This window comes from Hylobates moloch, unplaced genomic scaffold (assembly GCF_009828535.3).
Source record: "Hylobates moloch isolate HMO894 unplaced genomic scaffold, HMol_V3 SCAFFOLD_6, whole genome shotgun sequence".
Lineage (NCBI taxonomy): Eukaryota > Metazoa > Chordata > Mammalia > Primates > Hylobatidae > Hylobates > Hylobates moloch.
The window spans coordinates 146,631,403-146,652,926 of NW_026652281.1; the positions used below are offsets into that span (position 1 = coordinate 146,631,403).

The window sequence follows — 21,524 nt, forward strand, 5'->3', positions numbered from 1 at the left end:
AGGGCAAGTTAAGAATTTAATTTTGCAGCCCAAAAGAGCCTTAGAAACCATCTTGTCCAACTCCTTTATTTTAAAGCTTAAGAAAGGCACAGAGAGGAAAGTGACTTGCTTGAAGTTCCACAGCTAGTTACTAGCAAAGAAAAGAATCTCTTTCCAGTGCTCTTCTTTGCTCACTATTTTATACCATCCCAAGTTACATTTACTAACCACAGAAAGGAGGTTCCTCTCATATGGCACATCTGTGGAAATCACAAAGTACCCCTGGAAGCTTTAAGCCTTATCTAAGTTGGAATATTGGCTCTGTTACCTACTGAAGGTATTTTAGACGTCATGGTCAAATGGTGGGTTGTTTTGATTTATGATGGTGGTTGGACAGCAGGGCATGTAGAATTGTAATTCACCTTAAAGATCTCTTCATCCAACATTTCACATGGGGCATGAATGTTACCTATAGAAATCCGGAAAAGTGATTACAGTGTTTTGTAAAACTGTTTCATTAAGATTTGATATACAATCAACTATCCATTATTAATAAACTACTCATTTATAATTTAATACATTTTGACACATATATACACACATAGAACTATTACCATTATCAAAACAGTCAGTATATCCACCATCCCCAAATATTTCTTTTTTAAAAACAATTTAAAAAATTTTTTTATTTCCATAGGTTTGGTGGGGAACAGGTGGTATTTGGTTACATGAGTAAGTTCTTTAGTGGTGATTTGTGAGATTTTGGTGCATCCATCACCCGAGCAGTATACACTGAACCCAAATGGTAGTCTTTTATCTCCCATCTCCTTCCCACTCTTTCTTCCCACATCCACAGGGTCCATTGTGTCATTCTTATGCCTTGGCATCCTCATTGTTTAGCTCCCACTTATAAGTGAGAATAACGTTTGGTTTTCCTTTCCTGAGTTACTTCACTGAGAATAACAGTCTCCAATCCCATCCAGGTTGGGGTTTCCAATCCCATCCAGGTTACTGCAAATGCCATTAGTTCATACGTTTTTATGGCTGAGTAGTATTCCATCATATATATATATGCCACAGTTTTTTTATCCACTCACTGATTGATGGGCATTTGGGCTGGTTCCACATTTTTGAAATTGTGAATTGTGTTGCTATAAACATGCATGTGCAAGTACCTTTTTCGTATGATGACTTATTTTCCTCTGGGTAGATACATAGTAGTGGGATTGCTGGGATCAAATGGTAGTTCTACTTTTAGTTCTTTAAGGAATTTCCACACTGTTTTCCACAGTGGTTGCACCAGTTTACATTCCCATCAACAGTGTAGAAGTGTTCCTTTTTCATCTCATCTGCACCAAAACCTACTATTTTTTTATGTTTTGATTATGGCCATTCTTGCGGGAGTAAGGTAGTATTGCATTGTGGTTTTGATTTGCATTTCCCTGATCCTTAGTGATGCTGAGCATTTTTTCATGTGTTTTTTGGCCATTTATATATCCTCTTTTGAGAATTGTCTATTCATGTCCTTAGCCCACTTTTTGATGGGATTGTTTTGTTTTTTCTTGCTAATTTGCTTGAGTTCATTGTAGATTCTGAATATTAGTCCTTTGTTGGATGTATAGATCGTGAAGATTTTTTTCCCACTCTGTGGGTTGTCTGTTTACTCCACTGACTGTTCCTTTTGCTATGCAAAAGCTCGTTCGTTTAATTAGGTCCCAGATGTTTATCTTTGTTTTTATTGCATTTGCTTTTGGGTTCTCGATCATGAAATCCTTGCCTAAGCCAGTGTCTAGAAGGGTTTTCCTTAAGTTAGTTTTTAGAATTTTTATAGTTTCAGGTCATAGATTTAAGTCCTTGATCGACATTGAGTTGATTTTTGTATAAGGTGAGAGATAAGGATCCAGTTTAATTACCCTACATGTGGCTTGCCAATTATCCCAGTACGATTTGTTGAATAGGGTGTCCTTTTCCCACTTTATGTTTTAGTTTGTTTTGCCAAAGATCATTTGACAAATTGGTTTATTTCTGGGTTCGCTATGCTTTTCCATTGGTCTATGTGCCTATTGTTATACCAGTGCCATGCTGCGTTGTTGACTATAGCCTTGTAGTTTAGTTTGAAATCAGGTAATGTGATACCCCCAGATTTGTTTTGTTTGGTTGGTTGGTTGGGGTTTTTTTGTTTTTTATTTATTTTTTATTTATTTATTTATTTTTGCTTAGTCTTGCTTTGGCTATGCAGGCTCTTTTTGGTTCCATATGGATTTTAGGATTGTTTTTTCTAGTTCTGTGAAGAATGATGGTGGTATTTTGATGGGAACTGCACTGAATTTGTAGATTGCTTTTGGCAGTATGGTCATTTTCACAATATTGATTTTACTCATCCATGAGCATAGGATGTGTTTCCATTTGTTTGTGTTGTCTATGATTTATTTCAGCAGTGTTTTGTAGTTTTCCTTGTAGAGGTCTTTCACCTCCTTTGTTAGGTATAAAGTATTTGGGGTTTTTTGCATCTATTGCAAAAGGAGTTAAGTTCTTGATTTGATTCTCAGCTTGGTCACTGTTGGTGTATAGAAGAACTGCTGATTTGTGCAAATTAATTTTGTATCCTGAAAGTTTGCTGAATTCTTTTATCAGTTCTAGGAGCTTTCTGGAGGAATTTTAGGGTTTTATAGGTATACAATCATATCATCAGCAAATAGCAACCATTTCATTTCCTCTTCACTGATTTTAGTGCCCTTGATTTCTTTCTCTTGTCTCATTGCTCTGGCTAGAACTTCCAGTACTATGTTGAATAGAAGTGGTGAGAGTGGGCAGCATCCTTGTCTTCTTCCAGTTCTCAGAGGAAATGCTTTCAACTTTTCCCTGTTTAGTGTTATGTTGGCTACAGGTTTGTCATAGATGGCTTTTATTGCATTGAGGTAGGTCCTTTGCATGCCAATTTTGCCAAGGGTTTTCATCATAAAGTGATGCCAAATTGTGTCAAATGCTTTTTCTGCATCTATTGAGATGATCATGTGATGTTAGTTTTTAATTCTGCTTATGTAGTATATCACAATTATTGACTTGCATATGTTAAACCATCCCTGTGTCCCTGGTATGAAATCCAGTTGATCATGGTGGATTATCTTTCTGATATGCTGTTGGACTCAGTTAGCTAGTATTTTGTTAAGGATTTTTGCATCTATGTTCATCAAGGATATTGGTCTGTAGTTTTCTTTTTTGCCTATGTCCTTTCCTGGTTTTGGTATTAGGGTGATATTGGCTTCATAGAATGATTTAGGGAGGATTCCTTCTTTCTCTAACTTGTGGAATAGTGTCAATAGGATTGGTATCAATTCTTCTTTGAATGTCTGGTAGAATTCAGTTGTAAATCCATCTGGTTCTGGACTCCTTTTTGTTGATAATTTTTTCAATTACCATTTCAATCTTGCTGCTTGTTATTGATCTGTTCAGGGTTTCTAATTCTTCCCAATTTAAGCTAAGAGGGTTGTATGTTTCCAGGAATTTATCCATCTCCTCCAGGTTTTCTAGTTTATGCATGTAAAGGAGTTCATAGTAGGCTTGAATGATCTTTTGTATTTCTGTGGTGTTGGTTGTAATATCTCCCGTTTCATTTCTAGTTGAGCTTATTTGGATCTTCTTTCTTCTTGGTAAATCTTGCTAATTGTCCATCAGTTTTATGTATTTTTTCAAAGAAGCAGCTTTTTGTTTCATTTATCTTTTGTATTTGTTTGTTTCAATTTCATTTATTTCTGCTCCGATCTTGGTTATTTCCTTTCTTCTGCTGGTTTGGGGTTCGGTTTGTTCTTGTTTCTCTAGTTCCTTGAGGTGCGACCTTAGATTGTCTATTTGTGCTCTTTCACTTCTTGATGTAGGCCTTTAAGACTATGAACTTTCCTCTTAGCACCACTTTAGCTGTATCCCAGAGGTTTTGATAGATTGTGTCACTATTACTGTTCAGTTCAAAGAATTTTTAAAGTTCCATCTTGGTTTCATTGTATACTTAATTATCACTCAGGAGCAGGTATTTAATTTCCATGTATTTGCAAGGTTTTGAAGTCCCTTTTGGAGTGGATTTCCAGTTTTATTCAACTATGATCTGAGGGAGTACTTGATATAATTTCAGTTTTCTTAAATTTATTGAGACTTGTTTTGTGGCCTATCATATGGTCTATCTTGGAAAAAGTTCCATGCACTGATGAATAGAATTTATATTCTGAAGTTGTTGGGTAGAATGTTCTGTAAATATCTGTTAAGTCCATTTATTTCAGGGTATAGTTTAAATCCATTGTTTCTTTGTTGATTTTCTTTCTTGATGACCTGTCTATTGCTGTCAGTGGAGTACTGAATTCCCTCATTATTATTGTGTTGCTGTCTATCTCATTTCTTAGGTCTAGTAATAATTGTTTTATAAATTTGGGATCTCCAGTGTTAGGTGCATATATACTTAGGATTGTGGTATTTTCCTGTTGGACAAAGCTTTTTATCACTATATAATGTCCTTCTTTGGCTTTTTTAACTGCTGTTGCTTTAGTTTGCTTTGTCTGATATAAGAACTGCTTATATCAACTGCTTGCTTTTGGTGTCCATTTGCATGGAATATCTTTTTCTACCCCTTTACCTTAAGTTTATGTGAGTCCTTATGTGTTAGGTGAGTATCCTGAATGCAGCAGGTACTTGGTTGGTGAATTCTTATCCATCGTGCAATTCTGTATCATTTGAGTGGAGCATTTAGGCCACTTACATTCAACATTAGTATTGAGATGTGACATACTATTCCATTCATCGTGCTATTTGTTGCCTGTATACCTTGGGGTTTTTTAATTGTATTTTTGTTTTATAGGTCCTGTGAGATTTATGCTTTGAAGAGGTTCTATTTTGATGTATTTCCAGGAATTATTTCAAGATTTAGAGTTTCTTTTAGCAGTTCTTGTAGTGCTGACTTGGTAGTGGCAAATTCTCTCAGCATTTGTTTGCCTGAAAAAGACTGTATCTTTCCTTCATTTATGAAGCTTAGTTTTGCTGGATACAAAATTCTTAGCTGATAATTGTTTTGTTTAAGGGGGCTGAAGATAGGGCCCCAATTCCTTCTAGCTTGTAAGGTTTCTCCTGAGGAATATGCTGTTAATCTGATAGGTTTTCCGTTAGAGGTTACCTGGTGCTTTTGCCTCACAGCTCTTAAGATTCTTTCCTTTGTCTTGATTTTAGATAACCTGATGACAATTTGCCTAGGTGGTGATCATTTTACAATGAATTTCCCAGTTTTCTTTGAGCTTCTTGTATTGTTTTCCAAACTTTTAGATTTCTATTCTTTCTCAGGAACACCAATTATTCTTAGGTTTGGTCATTTAACATAATCCCAAACTTCTTGGAGGCTTTGTTCATTTTTTAAAATTCTTTTTTCTTTGCCTTTTTTAGATTGGGTTAACTCAAAAACCTTGTCTTCAAGCTTTGAAGTTCTTTCCTCCGCTTGTTGCATTCTATTGCTGAGACTTTCCGGAACATTTTGCATTTCTCTAAGTGTGTCCTTTATTTCCTGAAGTTATGATTGTTTTTTATTTGTGCTATCTATTTCACTGAAGATTTCCCCCTCATTTCTTATATCATTTTTTTAAATTTGCTTAAATTGGACTTCACTTTTCTCTGGTGCCTATTTGATTAGCTTAATAATTGGCCTTATGAATTCTTTTTCAGGTAAATCAGGGATTTCTTCTTGGTTTGGATCCATTGCTAGTAAGCTAGTGTGATTTTTGGAAGGTGTTAAAGAATTTTGTTTTGCCACATTACCAGAATTGTTTTTCTGGTTCCTTCTCACTTGGGTAAGCTATATCAGAGGGACGATGTGGGGCTCAAGGCTGCTGTTCAGATTCTTTTGTTGATGTAGTACTCTCCCCCTTTTCCTAGGGATGTGGCTTCCTGAGAGTCAAGCTGTAGTGATTGTTATTTCTCTTCTGGATCTAGCCACCTAGCAGGACTACCAGGCTCTAGGCTGGTACTACGGGTTGTCTGCACAGAGTCCTGAGATGTGAACTGTCTGCAGGTGTCTCAGCCGTGGCTACCAGCACCTGCTCTAGTGGAGATGGCACAGGTGAAGTGGACTCCATCGAGGTCCTTAGTTTTGGTTGCTTAATGCACTATTTTTGTGCTGGTTGGCCTCCTGCCAGGAGGTGGGGATTTCAACAGAGCATTAGCTGTGTTAGTATAGGGAAGTTCAGGCAGTAGGCGGGTCCTGGAACTCCCAAGAGAATATAGCCTCTGTCTTCAGCTACCAGGGTGGATAAGGAAGGACCATCAGGTGGGGACAGGGTTAGGCGTGTCTGAGCTCAGACTCTTCTTAGGTGGGGCTTGGTGCGGCTGCTGTGGGAGATGGGGGAGGGTTCCCAGGTCAATGGAGTTATATCCCCAGGAGTATTATGGCTGCCTCTGCTGTGTTATGTGGGTTGTCAGGGAAGTGGAGGAAAGCCAGCAGTTACAGGTCTCATGTAGCTCCCACACAATCCAAAAGGCCAGTCTCACTTCCACTGTGCCCTCCAACAACAGCACTGAGTTTGTTTCCAGGCAGTGGGTGAGCAGGGCTGAGAACTTGCCCCAGTATACAGACCTTCCAGCTGTGAAAGCAAGCAGGGCTTTTGCGCCTCCCTGCTTGTCAAGTCTGCACACTGGATTCACACCTCCCCCAAATTCTGGCCAGGAGACTTGGCATTTGGTTGGAATTGTTACAGGGTTCAGCTGGAGGTTTCCTTCTCCCTGTACCTTGCATGTACCTCTGGCAGCCCTCCCCAAAGACCCCTGTGAGACAAGTCTGAAATGGCTGTCCTGGGGACCCAGAGAGCCCACAGGGCTTTTCCCACTGCTTCCTCTACTCCTGTATTTAGCTTGGCTCTCTAAATTGACTCAGCCCCAGTTAAGGTCAAATCCTTCTCCTGTGATCTAGATCTTCATGTTTCCCAGTGAGGGTGTGTGTTTGGGGGCAGATAATCCCCCTTTCCCACTTTCACTCACAGTATTTGGGCCGTCTCCCGGGTCCTGCAGGGGCAATCTGCTTCCTTCAGAGGGTCTGTGGGTCTCTTGGCTTTCCTGGTATGTTCCTGCAGTAGTTCTGGACCAAAGGTTCACAATGAGAGTCTCCACACACTGCTCTGTCTGTTCGAGTGGGAGCTGCAATCTAGTCCTGCCTCTTATCTGCCATTTTTCTCCCATCTCGCAAATATTTCTTTATGTCGCACTGTAATCCTTCCCTGTTACCCTCCTGACCCCTCACTCTCAGGCAACCACTCATCTGTTTCCTATCACTGTAGATTAGTTTGCATTTTCAGGAGTTTTGTATAAATGGAAACATGCAAGGTACTTTTTTTTTAGTCTTGCTTTTTTTACTCAGCATAGCTATTTTGAAACCTATCAGTACTGTTTCCTGTATCAATAGTTTACTCCCATTTATTGATAACTAGTATTCCACTGTATGTATATATGACAATTTGTTTATCCATCCACCTGTTGATGAACTTTGGGGTTGTTTCCAGTTTGGGGATATTACAAATGAAGCTGCTATGAACATTCATGTTCAGGTCTTTATATGAACATATTCTTTTATGTCTTGGGGAAAAACTTAGGAATAAAATAGCTTAATATTTAAGTCATATATTTGATTTTTTAAGAATATGCCAAATGTTTTCCTGAAGTGATTGTAGCATTTTGCATTTTGCAACAAGAGTGCGTGACAGTTCCAGTTTCCTCTACATTCTTGGCAACACTTAACAAGGCTTAGTCTTCTTAATTTTAGTCATTCTGATAGGGGTATATCACTTCTATTTTGGTCGTATATTTTACCTATAGCTATGTAATAAATCCAAGAATACATGGCTATTATCATTGTTTAAAGAGTACTTTTTTTTTTTAGTGACACTTAGTAAGAAAAACTGTATATAATTACCCATTAGAATCTATATCTTCTCATGCCTTTGTGCAAAAATTTCCATCTGGTATCATTTTTATCCTAGTTACTTTCTCTAAAATTTCCTGTAGTGCAGGTATTCTGTTGATGAATTCTTTCAGTTCTTATATGTTTGAAAATGTCTTCATTATGTCTTTAGTTTTGAAAGATATTTTTATTGGGTATATAATTATGGCTTTAAAAGTTTTTGTTTTTTCTTTCAGTGCTTAGAGAGATTATCCTACTGTCTTCATTATTATGTTTTTAAGTAAGAAATCTGTTGTCATCCTTATCCATATCTCTCTGTATATAATGTGCTTTTCTCTAGCTGCTTTTACCATTTTTATCATCAGTTTTGAGCAATTTAATTATGTTGTGCTTAGATATCATTTTTTGTATATCTTTATATTTGAGTTCATTAAAGTTCATGATGTATGGGTTTATAGTTTCCATCAAAATTCAAAAAGTTTTAGCCACTAATTAACTCTTAAAAAGATATTTCCTGTTCTCCTTCAGAGACTTGAAGTACATGTATGCTGGCTTCTTATACTTTTTCCACAGCTCACTGATATTCCCTTTATTTTTAAAAATTCTTTTTTGCCTAGTGTTTCATTTTGGATAATTTCTATTGCTATGTCTTTGAGTTCACTAGTATTTTCTTCTATAATGTCTAATGTGACATTAATCCTATACATTGTATTTTCATCTCAGACACTGTAGTTTTTATCTCTAAACATCTGAGTTGGCTTTTAAAAATATCTTCTATGACTAACTAACTAATGTGTTCAATCTTACCTCTAGATTTGTGAACATACAGGATACAGTTATAACAATGTTTTAATGTCCTTGTCTACTATTGTTATCATCTGTGTCATTTCTGAAGCAGTTTCAATTGGTTAGCTGGTAATTTTGGTTGAATACAAAACATTGAGAATTTAACCTTATGGGCTATTGGATATTTTTGTATTCCTATAAATACTCTTGAGCTTTCTTCTGTGGAATTCTTAGGTTAATTGAAGAGAGTTTGATCCTTTTAATCTTGGTTTTAAGATTTATTATGTGAAGGCTCAGGAGGCAGGGCAAGATGGTGGAACAGAAGGCTCCACTGATTGTCCTTCCTACAAGGACACCAGTTTAACAACTATCTACACACACAAAAAGCACCTTCATAAGAACCAAATATCAGGTGAGTACTCACAGTACCACACTAGCTGGTTTTAATTTCATGTCTCTGAAGGAGGCACTGAAGAGGTATAAAATAGAGTCTTAAATTGCCAATGCCACCCCTCCCCACCCCCAGCAACATGGTGCAGAAAGCTTCTCTGGTCCCCGGGGGAGGGAAAACACAACAACTGTGAGGTATTGAAATCAGTGCTGTCCTGTTAGAGCAGAAAGGAAAACTAGACCAAATTCAGTTGTGCTGATGCCCACCCTTAAGGCAATCTAGGCCTTAAGGACTGCAACCCTTAGGCCAGGCCTAGTGCTGAACTGGTCCCAAAGACAGTGGACTGAGGGGGGCATGTGACATACACAGCACCAGCTGGGGTGGCTAAGGGAGTGCTGGCATCACCTCACCCACAACCCCAGGCTGCACAGCTTGTAGCTCCAAAAGAGAGCCCTCTCTTTTGCTTGAGGAGAGAATAGGGAAGAGTGGGATGGACTTTGTCTTACATCTTGGATACTGGCTCAGTCACAGCAGGATAGGACACGAGTTGAGTTGCGAGGCCCTCTTTCCAGGCCCTAGCTCCTAGATGACATTTCTAGACACATTCTGGGCCAAAAGGGAACCTGTTGCCTTGAAGGAAAGGACCCAGCCCTGGCAGCATTCATCACCTGCTAAATGAAGAGCCTTTGGGCCCTGAATAACCAGTAGTAATGCCCAGATACTATATCTAGGGCCTTGGGTAAGACTCTGAGACTTGCTGGCTTCAAGTACCAGCAAAGCCACAGGGGTCAGAGCAACAAATGGGCTCTAGGGGCCCCCAATTCCAGGACTTTGCTCTTGGATGGAATTTCTGGTCTTTCCCTGGGCCAGAAGGTAGCCCACTGCTCTGAAGGGTGAGTCTCAGGCCAGGCAGCCTTCACCACAGCTGACTGAAGAGCCATTGGGCCTTACAAGAACGTTGGTCACAGTCTAGCAGTACTCCACATTGGCCTGGGGTGGTGATGGCCATGGGATGAGGCTCCTCAGGCTTCAGAAAGGGGAGTGAAAGGACTATATCTTGTGGTTTGAGTGCCAGCTTCGCCACAATATAATAGAACACCAGATAGACTTCTAAGGGTTTTGGCTCTAGTCCCTGGCTCACAGACAGCACCTCTGGACATGCCCAGTGCCCAGAGGATCTCACTATTCTGAAAAGAAGGACACAGGCCTGCCTGGCTTTGCCACCTGCTGATTGTAGAGCCCCAAGGCCTTGAGTGAACATAGGCTGTAGCCAGGGCGTGGTTATGGCAGGGCTCGGGTGACACCCAGTGCTGTGGCTAGCTTCAGATCTGATCCAGCACAGTTCTAGTGGTTGTGGCCACAGGGGTGCTTCTGTCATACCATACCCAGCTCCAGGTGGCTCAGAACAGAGCCACCGTTTGCTGGGGAGAAAGTAAGGGACGAGTACAACAGTCTCTGCCTGATAATCCAGAGAATCCTTTTGGATCTTGTCCAAGATCATCAAGGCAGTAACTCTTCAAGTCTGCCAGAACCACAGCATTACTGGGCTTGGTGTTCCCCCTAAAACAGACACAGTTTAGATCACAACACCTAAGTCGTTTTGAATATATGGAAAGTGTTCCCAAGGAGAACAGGTACAAATAAGCCCAGACTGAGAAAACTACAATAAATATCTAACTCTTCAATGCCCAGACACTGAAGAACATCTACAAGCATCAGCACTATCCAAGAAAACATGACCTTGCCAAATGAACTAAATAAGGCACCAGAGAATCCTGGAGAAACAGAGATATGTACCCTTTCAGACAGATAATTCAAAATAGCTATGTTGAGGAAACTCAAAGAAATTCAAGATAACACAGAAAGAATTCAGAATTCTATTGGATAAATTTAACAAAACGATTGAAATTATTTAAAAGAATCAAGCAGCAATTCTGGAGCTGAAAAATGCAATCAACATACCAAAGAATGCATCAGTCTTTTAATAAGACAGAATTAAGCAGAAAAAAGAATTAGTGGGCTTGAAGACAGCCTATTTGAAAATACACAGTCAGAGGAGACAAAAGAAAAAAGCAATAAAAAACAATGAAGCATGCCTAAAGGATCTAGAAAATAGCCTCAAAAGGGCAAACCTAAGAGGTATTGGCCTTAAAGAGGAAGTAAAGAAAGAGATAGGGGCATAAAGTTTATTCAAAGCAATAATAACAGAGAACTTCCCAAACTTAGAGAAAGATATCAATATTCAAGTACAAAAAGATAGTAGAACACCAAGCAGATTTAACCCAAAGAAGACTACCTCATGGCATTTAATAATCAAATTTCCAAAGATCAAAACTAGGCTAGGCATGTGGCTCATACTTGTAATGCTAGCACTTTGGGAAGCTGAAACAGGAGGATTGCTTGAGTTCAGGAATTCCAAACCAGCCAGGGCAACATAGTGAGACTCTGTCTCTACTAATAAAAAAGAAAAAGAAAAAGAAAAAAAAAATGTCAAGGATAAAGAAAGGATTCTAAAAGCAGCAAGAGAAAATAAACAAATAACATACAATGGAGCTCTAATACATTTGGCAGCAACTTTTCAATGGAAACCTTAGAGCCCAGGAGAGAGTGGCGTGACATATTTAAAGTGCTGAAAGAAAAAAAACTTCTACCCTATAAGAGTAGATTCAGCAAACATATCCTTCAAACATGAAGAAGAAATAAAGAGTTTCTCAGACAAACAAAAGCTGAGGGAGTTCATCATCAAACCCATCCTACAAGAAATGCTAAAGGGAATACTCAATCAGAAAGAAAAGAACATTAGTGAGAAATAAGAACTCATCTGAAGGTACAAAACTAACTGATAATAGTAGGTACACAGAAAAACACCAAATATTATAACACTGTAACTATGGTATGTAAATTTCTCTTATCTTAAGTAGAAAGACTACATGATAAACAATAACTACAACAACTTTTCAAGACATAGACAGTATGATAAGACATAAATCGAAATAACAAAAAGTTTAAAATTGGGGTATTAAATGAAGGCATAGAGTATTTGTTTTCTTTTTGCTGGTTTCTTTGTTTATGCAAACAGTGTTAAGTTGTCATCTGCTTAAAATAATGAGTTATAAGATACTATTTGCAAGCCTCATGGTAACCTCAAACCAAAAAACATACAACAGACACGCAAAAAATAAAAGCAATAAATTAAATCATATCATCAGAGAAAATCGCCTTTACTAAAAGGAAGAGAAAATCGCCTTTACTAAAAGGTAAATAAAGAAGGAAGAGAAGACCACAAAATAACCAGAAAACAAATAACAAAATGGCAGAAGTAGGTCCCTATTTATCAATAATAACATTGAATGTAAATGGACTAAACATTCCAGTAAGAAGATATGGAATGGCTGAATGGATGATGAAAAAAGACTCAATTATCTATTACCTACAAGAAATATACTTCATCTATAAAAATAAATACAGACTTAAAGAAAAGAAAAAAAATATTTCATGCCAATAGAAACTAAGAAGAGAGAAAATCCAAATAAATAAAATCAGAGATGAAAATGGAGTCATTACAAACTGATATCACAGAAATTTGAATGATCATTAGTGGCTGCTATGAGCAACTATACGCTAATAAATTGAAAAATCTTGAAGAAATGGGCAAATTCCTAGAAACATACAACCTACCAAGATTTAACCATGAAGAAATCCAAATCCTGAACAGACCAATTACAAGTAACAATATTGAAGCTGTAGTAAAGTCTCTCAGTAAAGAAAAGCCTGTGACCTAGTGGCTTCACTGCTGCATTATACCAAACATTTAAAGAAGAACTACTCCAATCTTACTCAAACTATTCCAAAAAAAATAAAGGAGGGAATACTTCCAAACTCGTTCTACAATGCCAGTGTTACCCTGATACCAAAACCAGAAAAGACACAACCAAAAATGAAAAAAAGAAAACTACAGGCCAATATCTCTGATGAATATTGATGCAAAAAGCCTCAACAAAATACTAGCAACCCAAATTCAGCAATACATTAAAAAGATCATTCATCATGGCCGAGTGAGATTTATCCCTGGAATGCAAGGATGGTTCAACATATGGAAATCAATATGATACATCACATCAACAGAATGAAGGACAAAAACCATATGATCATTTCAATTGATGCTGAAAAAGCATTTGATAAAATTCAATATCCCTTTATTAAAAAAACTGTAAAAAAAACTGGGTATAGAAGAAGCCTACTTCAAAATAATGAAAGCCATATACAACAGACCCACAGCTAGTATCATACTGAATGAGGAAAAACTGAAAGCCTTTTCTCTAAGATCTGGAACACAACAAGACACCCACTTTCACCAGTGTTGTTCAACATAGTACTGGAAGAACTAGCTACAGCAATCAGATGAGAAAAAAATAAAGGGCATTTAAATTGGAAAGGAAGAAGTCAAATTATCCTAGTCTGCAGATGATATAATATTGTAATTGGAAAAACCTAGATTCCACCAGCAAAAACTATTAGAACTAATAAACACATTTAGTAAAGTTGCAGGATACAAAATCAGCATACAATAATCAGTAGCATTTATATATGCCAACAGTGAACAATCTGAAAATGAAATCAGTAAGGTAATCCCATTTGTAATAACCACAAAAACAATTAAATACCTAGGAATTAACTTAACCAAAGAAGTGAAAGACCTCTATAATGAAAACTACAAAACATTGGTGAAGAAATTGAAGAGGATGCCAAAAAATAGAAAGAAAACCCATGTTTATGGCTTGGAATGATCAACATTGTTAAAACATCCATACCACCCAAAGCAATCTACAGATTCAATGCAATCCCTATCAAAATACCAATGACAATCACAGAAATAGAAAAAAAAATCCTAAAATGTATGTGGAACCACAAAAGACCCAGAATAGCCAACCCTATCCTAAGCAAAGTGAATAAAACAAGAATCACATTACCTGACTTCAAATTATACTACAGAGCAATAGTAACTAAAATGGCATGGTACTGGCATAAAAACAGACACATAGATGAATGGAATAGAACAGAGAACACAAAAATGAGTCTACACATGTACAGTGAACTCATTTTAGACAAAGGTTTAAAGAACATATATTGGAGAAAGGACAGTCTTTTCAATAAATTGTGCTTGGAAAACTGGGTATCCATATGCAGAAGAATGAAACTAGACCCTTCTCTCTTGCCATATACAAAAATAAAATCAAAATGGATTGAAGTCTTAAAATCTAAGACCACTGGCTGGGCACAGTCACTCATGCCTGTAATCCCAGCACTTTGGGGGGACAAGGTGGGTGGATCACCAGAGGTCAGAAGTTCGAGACCAGGCTGGCCAACATGGCAAAACCCCATCTCTACTAAAAATACAAAAAAAAAAAAAAATAGCTGGGCATGGTGGCAGGTGCCTGTAATCCCAGCTACTTGGGAGGCCGAGGCAGGAGAATTGCTTGAACCTGGGAGGCAGAGGTTGCAGTGAGCTGAGATCATGCCATTGCACTCCAGCCTGGGCAACAGACTGAGACTCTATTTCAAACAAACAAACAAAAAATCTAAGACCTCAAATTATGAAACTGCTACAGGAAAACATCAGGGAAGCTCTCCAGGACATTGGTATGGGCAAAAATGTATTGAGCATTAACCCACAAGCACAGGCAACCAAAGCAAAAATGGACAAATGGGATTACAGCAAATTAAAAAGCTTCTTCACAGCAAAGGAAACAATAAATAAAATGAAGTGGCCCGGGTGGAACATGGCTTATGCCTGTATTCCCAGCACTTTGGGAGGCCAAGGTAGGCAGATCACTTGAGGTCAGAAGTTCGAGACCAGCCTGGCCAATATTGTGAAGCCCCATCTCTACTAAAAATACAAAAATTAGCTGGGTGTGGTGGTGTAATCCCAGCTGCTTGGAAGGCTGAGGCAGGAGAATCGCTTGCACCTGGTGGGGCAGAGGTTGCAGTGAGCCGAGATTGAGCCATTGCACTCCAGCCTGGGGAAAAAGAGCAAAACTCCATCTCAAAAGGAAAAATAAATAAATAAATAAATAAATAAATAAATAAATAAATAAAATGAAGTGAATAACAAAGTGAAGAGGTAACCCACAGAAAGGGAGAAAGTATTTGCAAGCTACCCATCTGACAAAGGGTTAATAATCAGAATATATCAGGAGCTCAAACAACTCTATAGGAAAACATCTAATAATCAAATTTAAAAATAGGCAAAATATTTAAATAGACATTTCTCAAAAGAATACACACAAATGGCAAAAAGGCATTTGAAAAGGTGCTCAACATCTCTGATCATCAGAGAAATGCAAATCAAAACTACAATGAGATATCATATCACCCCAGTTAAAATGGCTTTTATCAAAAAGACAGGCAATAACAAATACTAGCGAGGATGTGGAGAAAACAGAAACCTTGTACACTGTTAGTGAGAGTGTAAATTATTACAACCACTATGGATAACAGTTTGGAAGTTCCTCAAAAAACTAAAAATAGAGCTACTGTATGATATAGCAATCCCACTGCTGGGTACAAATCCAAAAGTAACTAAATCAGTATATTGAAGAGGTATCTGCGCTCTTACGTTTGTTGCACCAGTGTTCACAATAGCAAAGATTTGGAAACAACCTAGGTGTTCATCAACAGATGAATGGACGCAGAAAATATGGTGCTTATACACAATGGAATACTATTCAGCCATAAAAAAGAATGAGATCCTGCAATTTGCAACAACATGGATGGAACTGGAAGTTATTATGCTAAGTGAAATAAGCCAGGCACAGAAAGACAAACATTGCATGTTCTTACTTATTTGTGGGATCTAAAAATCAAAACAATTGAACTCATGAAGATAGAGGGCAGAAGGATGGTTACCAGAGGCTGGGAAGAGTAGTAAGGGGTTGGAGGTGGGGATGGTTAATGGGTACAAAAAATTGTAGAAACAATGAATAAGACCTAGTATTTGATAGCACAACAAGGTGACTATAGTCAATAATAATTTAATTGTACTTTGAAAAATAACTAAAAGAGTATAATTGGATTGTAACACAAAGGATAAATACTTAAGGGGATGACTATCTCACTTTACATGATCTGATTATTACACATCGCATGCCTGTATCAAAACTAAAAAAAAAGAAAGAATTGAAAAAATACCTATTAGGTGAAAACAGATCAGCATTGATTGTAGGGCTAATTTACCATACTACTCGATAAACTCCTTCTGAGTACTCTCCCTCATATTAATACACAATGAAGTATGAGCTTTTCACTCTGGTTGGTAGTCCTGACACTACTTCCAGCCCTGTATATATGAGTCCTGGTGTCAGGTCATTTTTTCTTCCTTGGTTTGGGGGTAGTTTTCTTGCAAGCATTGATTAGTGCCCTTCTGAATACTCAACGGGCACCCTCTAAAGTTCTTTTTTCTGTGTAGTTCTCTTCCTCTGGTATCCTGTCCTATGAATCCTAACTGCCTCATCTCCCAGACTCTCCACTCCGTCTATTTAACTCATAGACTCCAGAGGGCACTGCCAGGGTCTCCAGAGGTCCCTCCAGGGGTCCCTCCTCTGGGCTGAAGCCCTAGAAACTTTCTCAAGGCAGGAACTTGGTGCAATTTTAGGATTTGCTTCATTTGTTTTCTATCCCACATGCATCATTATCCGTTGTTGCCTGATATTCAGTGTCTTTACATTTTGTTTTATAATATTTTTCTGTTTTGTTTATGCTGTTGTTTCATGTGGGAGGGCAAATTTGGTCACATTTATCCTCCATTAAGTGAACATGGATGTTCCCGATTATAGGATTTCAATTAAGGCTGTGCCTCCTCAGTTTTTCACGGATATTGCTCCTGTTCACTCTAAAACTTCATGTTTTCCATGCAACCATTCCTCACCTCATCTTTTTCTCCCTAAGAGATCTTATTCCAAAGTTTCAAACAAACCTATATATTGAATCTCAAATTTCCATTATCATCTCAGTCTATCTTAATTCCTAGACCTATTTACTGAATGACTTACTAGTCATATTTTTCTAGATTCCCATAAGCTGCTTGAACTCAATATGTAGAAAATAAATAGCACCCCACCCTACAAGTTTCTATCATCCCTGTATTTAAATCTCCCTGTAGCATTCATCACACTATTTGCATTTTTAAAAAATATTTTTTGTCTTTAGATTGTTAGCAGAGATTATGTTTTTATCATTTTTTAGCACCTAGCACAACTCCTGAACTAAAGCACTTCTCAATGAATATGTTTAATTAAATTAAATCCTACATACAAAGGAAATTGTCAGAGAGAGGAGAGAGAAATAATTTAAGTGAAACTCTATCATATTGAACAGGACCTGCCTTGTTCCTGAAAGGATGGATTAGAAAGCAGATCCAGTGTGGGGCACTGTCTGACTTCCTGTCTCCAGCCACTGTGAAGGAGATACCTCGGAATAAGCAAGGATGGAAAATTAAGTGTAAAGAATGGAAGGAAGCCAACTTTCTGGGCTCCCAAGTGATAAACATTGCTGCTTAGAACCATGTCCAAATTAACCACTTTTATTGCTCCCTTCTGTGCTGAATGTGCTTATACCAAATGCATTATACATTGCTTTTTGAAGTGTTTTTGAGTCATTTTAGGCAAAGATGTTTCATCTCATCAATCATATTATAAATTCCAACTAGACATAACAACGCCCATTTTCTCGGTAGTTCAGAAAGACTTTAGGAGCAAGGACCATGTCTTTCTTAAGAGACCAGGTGCACCCCAAGGATAAGGACCATGACTCTTTCTCCCAGGGAAAGGTAGTGCCCACGAATATTGATTATCTATGCAGGAGTGGCGATGCAGGGCAGGCTTGCGGTCTGCAGTCACAGCTGGTCATAAGCCTAATTTCACCACACTTTCCCTATTCATGTAACAATCCTGCTCCCATCACACTGAGGAGCTGGGCTGTTCCACACTGGCAAATCTAATTCAGCTTTGCCTAAAGCTTGTTTGCCAGGGAAATCTTGGCCCAGCTCCTCTGGACACAAACTCCCTGGCAGAGCATGTCTGTCTGTCTTTGGGGAAAGTTCTCAGCATGTTCTGCTTCTGTTCAAACTGACTGGGTGGAGCTAGAATCAACAGGGGATTTGGCGAGCAGGCCAGGCAGGTGTGAAGGCTTCTTTCAGTAACCCAAATAGTAGAAAGTCTTTTCAATCATCTTGTCTGGTGCCCAGGTCTTGTTCCTCTCAGAGAAGAGCTGGAATGGCTCAGCCCGCCAAATTCCAAGACCCAGCATTATAGAGAGTGTGAAGTAATCAGGCCCGGCTTAGAGGACTATTAGTTATAAAGAACAGTCCAACTTCCCAGCAGCTACATGGTACTCACATCCTAGTCTAATAAAGTTTAATAGATTCTTCAAACTGGAGATATAAGGTCAAAAGTAGCTTAAAATAAAGATTCTAAAATGATGTTTAACACATTAAAGCAACTATGGGACAGCATCATTTGCCCAAATTGACAAGCTTTAAAACAGATAATATCCAGTGTTGGCAAAAGGCATGGAGAAAAAATAATTCTTATATACTGTTAGTAGGAATATAATTTGGTGCACCATTTTTAAGGGAATTTTATAAGTGTCTGTCAAAACCTAATAGGAGTGTATGCCTTTCAACCTAACAATTCCAGTTCTAGCTATCTGTCCTTGACAACCACTTTCACATGTGTACAAAGATATACATGTAAAGATGTTCAAGTCAGCATTGGTTTTTTCTGTTTGTTTTTTGTTTTTTGTTTCTTTTTTGGAGATGGAGTCTCGCTGTGTCGTCCAGGCTGGAGTGCAGTGGCGCGATCTCGGCTCACTGCAAGCTCCGCCTCCCGGGTTCACGCCATTCTCCTGCCTCAGCCTCCCGAGTAGTAGACTACAGGCACCCACCACCATGCCTGGCTAATTTTTTGTACTTTTAGTAGAGACGGGGTTTCACCGTGTTAGCCAGGATGGTCTCGATCTCCTGACCTCGTGATCCACCCGCCTCGGCCTCCCAAAGTGCTGGGATTACAGGCTTGGGCCACCACGCCTGGCCTCAAGTCAGCATTGTTTTTAATGTCAAAAAGTTGTAGGTAATCTAAATCTCTATTAGTAAGGTTAAGAGGAAATTATTTCCAGTGCATCCACATTATGAAAGACCATGTGACACTGAAAAGAATAAAGAAGCCCTTTGTAATATATAATCTCTGAGAGACATTGCTAAATGACAAAAGCCAATACAAAGCAAGATAGATATATGATCATGCTCACACAAAACATAAAAGAATCTTGAGATTCTATGTCTATGTATGAAATGCATCTTTGCAAGGCAGCACATTGAACTGTTTACTGTGGTTAACTCTGGAACCCTGAGGAAGTGAATGGATAGGAAATGGTCAGAAAGGGGAATGGGAAAAATGAGAGTTTTAAGTTTTATTCTATACTTGTTTTGAAAAGTAAATAAAAGAAAATGACAGCAAGAAAAATTTTGTTGTATGTGATGTTAAAGAAATGGGAGTTCAAGTATTTTTCAGAAGCAGTGTTTCTCAATTCTGGCTATATTGTAGAATCACTTGGGGAACAAAGAAAAAAAGCCTATCTTAACTCAGGTACTGTAGAAGCAACCCTGAGGCAAGGATTAAAATGCTGACACTTTATTTGGGTGGCATAAGCCAAGGGTAATAAAGATAAGGAAATACGTGGGCCAGGAAAGATGCTACGATTTGTTATGTGGTATTTCTTTGCTGGCCAACACTTCATAAGAAGTACTGAAGAGACAGAGCAGAGACACAGCATTTGCTCAACAGGACTTGTCCAGATATACACAAGGAGAAGCCACACCTCGGGACAGTCCACAGAAGAGAAAGAGAGGGGAATCTATCACCCAGTTCTCTCCTGTCCCCACTTTCTCTTCAGTCAAGGTGAGCTGCTCCCTGCCTTATCTAGCTAATGGCTGCTCTCAGAAAGTCAGATCCTCTGCCTTGAAGTATGACATTTATCAAAATCTACATCAAAAGATACATGACTTGGTGTACCATGAGCTCAGAATATGGGGCTTGAGCTGTGCTCCTAGGATTTTGCCTTGAGCTCCAGCCAACTCATGGGAGGTGGGGGTTGGAGGGGTGGGGAGTGGTCAGTAAGGGTCAGCAAAGACAGAAGCAGTAGGACATGGTCAGAGAGCCAGGAAGAGATTTCAGCAAGATGGGAGAGATCAAGCGAAGCTTAGAAGGTACACAAAGCTTGTGTCCATTATAACTCTGACCCTATCTCACCCCTGACCAGTTAAATCAGAAGGTCTGGAAACTTATAGTATTTTAAAGGATCCCTAGATTATTGGAACGTTCAGCCAGAATTGAGAACCACTGCTTTAAAATTCCCATCCAAAATAACCATCTGGTGCAAATTTCATATCATGGTGCCCCATTTTTCTCTTTTCCATAAAAAATGACAAAGCCACCTGAAAGGACATCTTAGGCAGCCATTGTGCTTCAGAAACTTAAGTTATTTCAAAGTAATAACTTAAAGCGTTTTATGACCTTGACTTTCTGTTAGACAAAAGGCCACAGAAATTCTTGATGCAAAACAATGAAATTTTCTATTAGGTTACATTTAAACAGCAATTTTGCAAAGGGTAGCAAGAAACAGCAGGTTTCTCGGTCAGGCTAAATAGGTTTTTTTTGAAAAAGTAATAATCAGTTCACTGTCTTGGATTTAGAGGGCACATCCTTCCTCAAAACTAACAATGTCACATTTTATTTTCTCCACATAAATTGTGCTCTAACCATGTGTATCCAGACGAAACCAAAACATAAAGTGATTCCTTGAGCTTTTCCTATAAATGTATTTCCTTGTACAAACCTTCATTTTTTACATTTTGTACTCAATCTATTGCATGCTGATTTATATATGGATAAAAAGCAAGACACTCCTCAGAAAAGAAGTTAAATACTGCAATCAAATGCAACCTTCTTCATGGCCTAATATTGGAATGCCTTTGCTGTCACCCCTTCGTCAGTTCAACAACTTGAGTAAAACTGATCATAAGTGGTAAGAAATTTAGAGTCTACCAGGAATAAGATATAAGCAGTACCCTGAGACAGAATGTGTTCTTGGTTATGTCACTTCTCCTATCTGGACACAGTTTCCCCAGATGCAAATGAGGGGTTAGGTCTTGATAATGTTTTCGATCCTTCCAATTCTGAAATTTTACATTTCTAAATTCTTGGATAATTTTCCCTATGCCTCTGTCAACATACATGCTTAGCTGTGATTTCTGCCCACCATGTCTCCAAAGACTTGGTAGAGAAAATATATCTCAAAATAAAATGATCAAAATGCCTATTTGAAACAAGCCCACATACTGGGTGCACTACATGCTGCAAAATGATGGAGGAAGATGTGGAACCCTCAAGCTGAGAA

At 38.4% G+C, this 21,524-nt stretch overlaps 1 long non-coding RNA gene across 1 annotated transcript in view; it reads right to left on the minus strand.

Moving 5' to 3' along the window:
* Window positions 1-343: 343 nt before the first annotated feature.
* Window positions 344-21,524, minus strand: part of LOC131383757 (uncharacterized) — a 100,816-nt gene continuing 79,635 nt past the window's right edge. The window contains exon 3 of the long non-coding RNA XR_009213997.1: window positions 344-448. This is a non-coding gene — a long non-coding RNA (uncharacterized LOC131383757). The remainder of the gene's footprint in view (window positions 449-21,524) is intronic.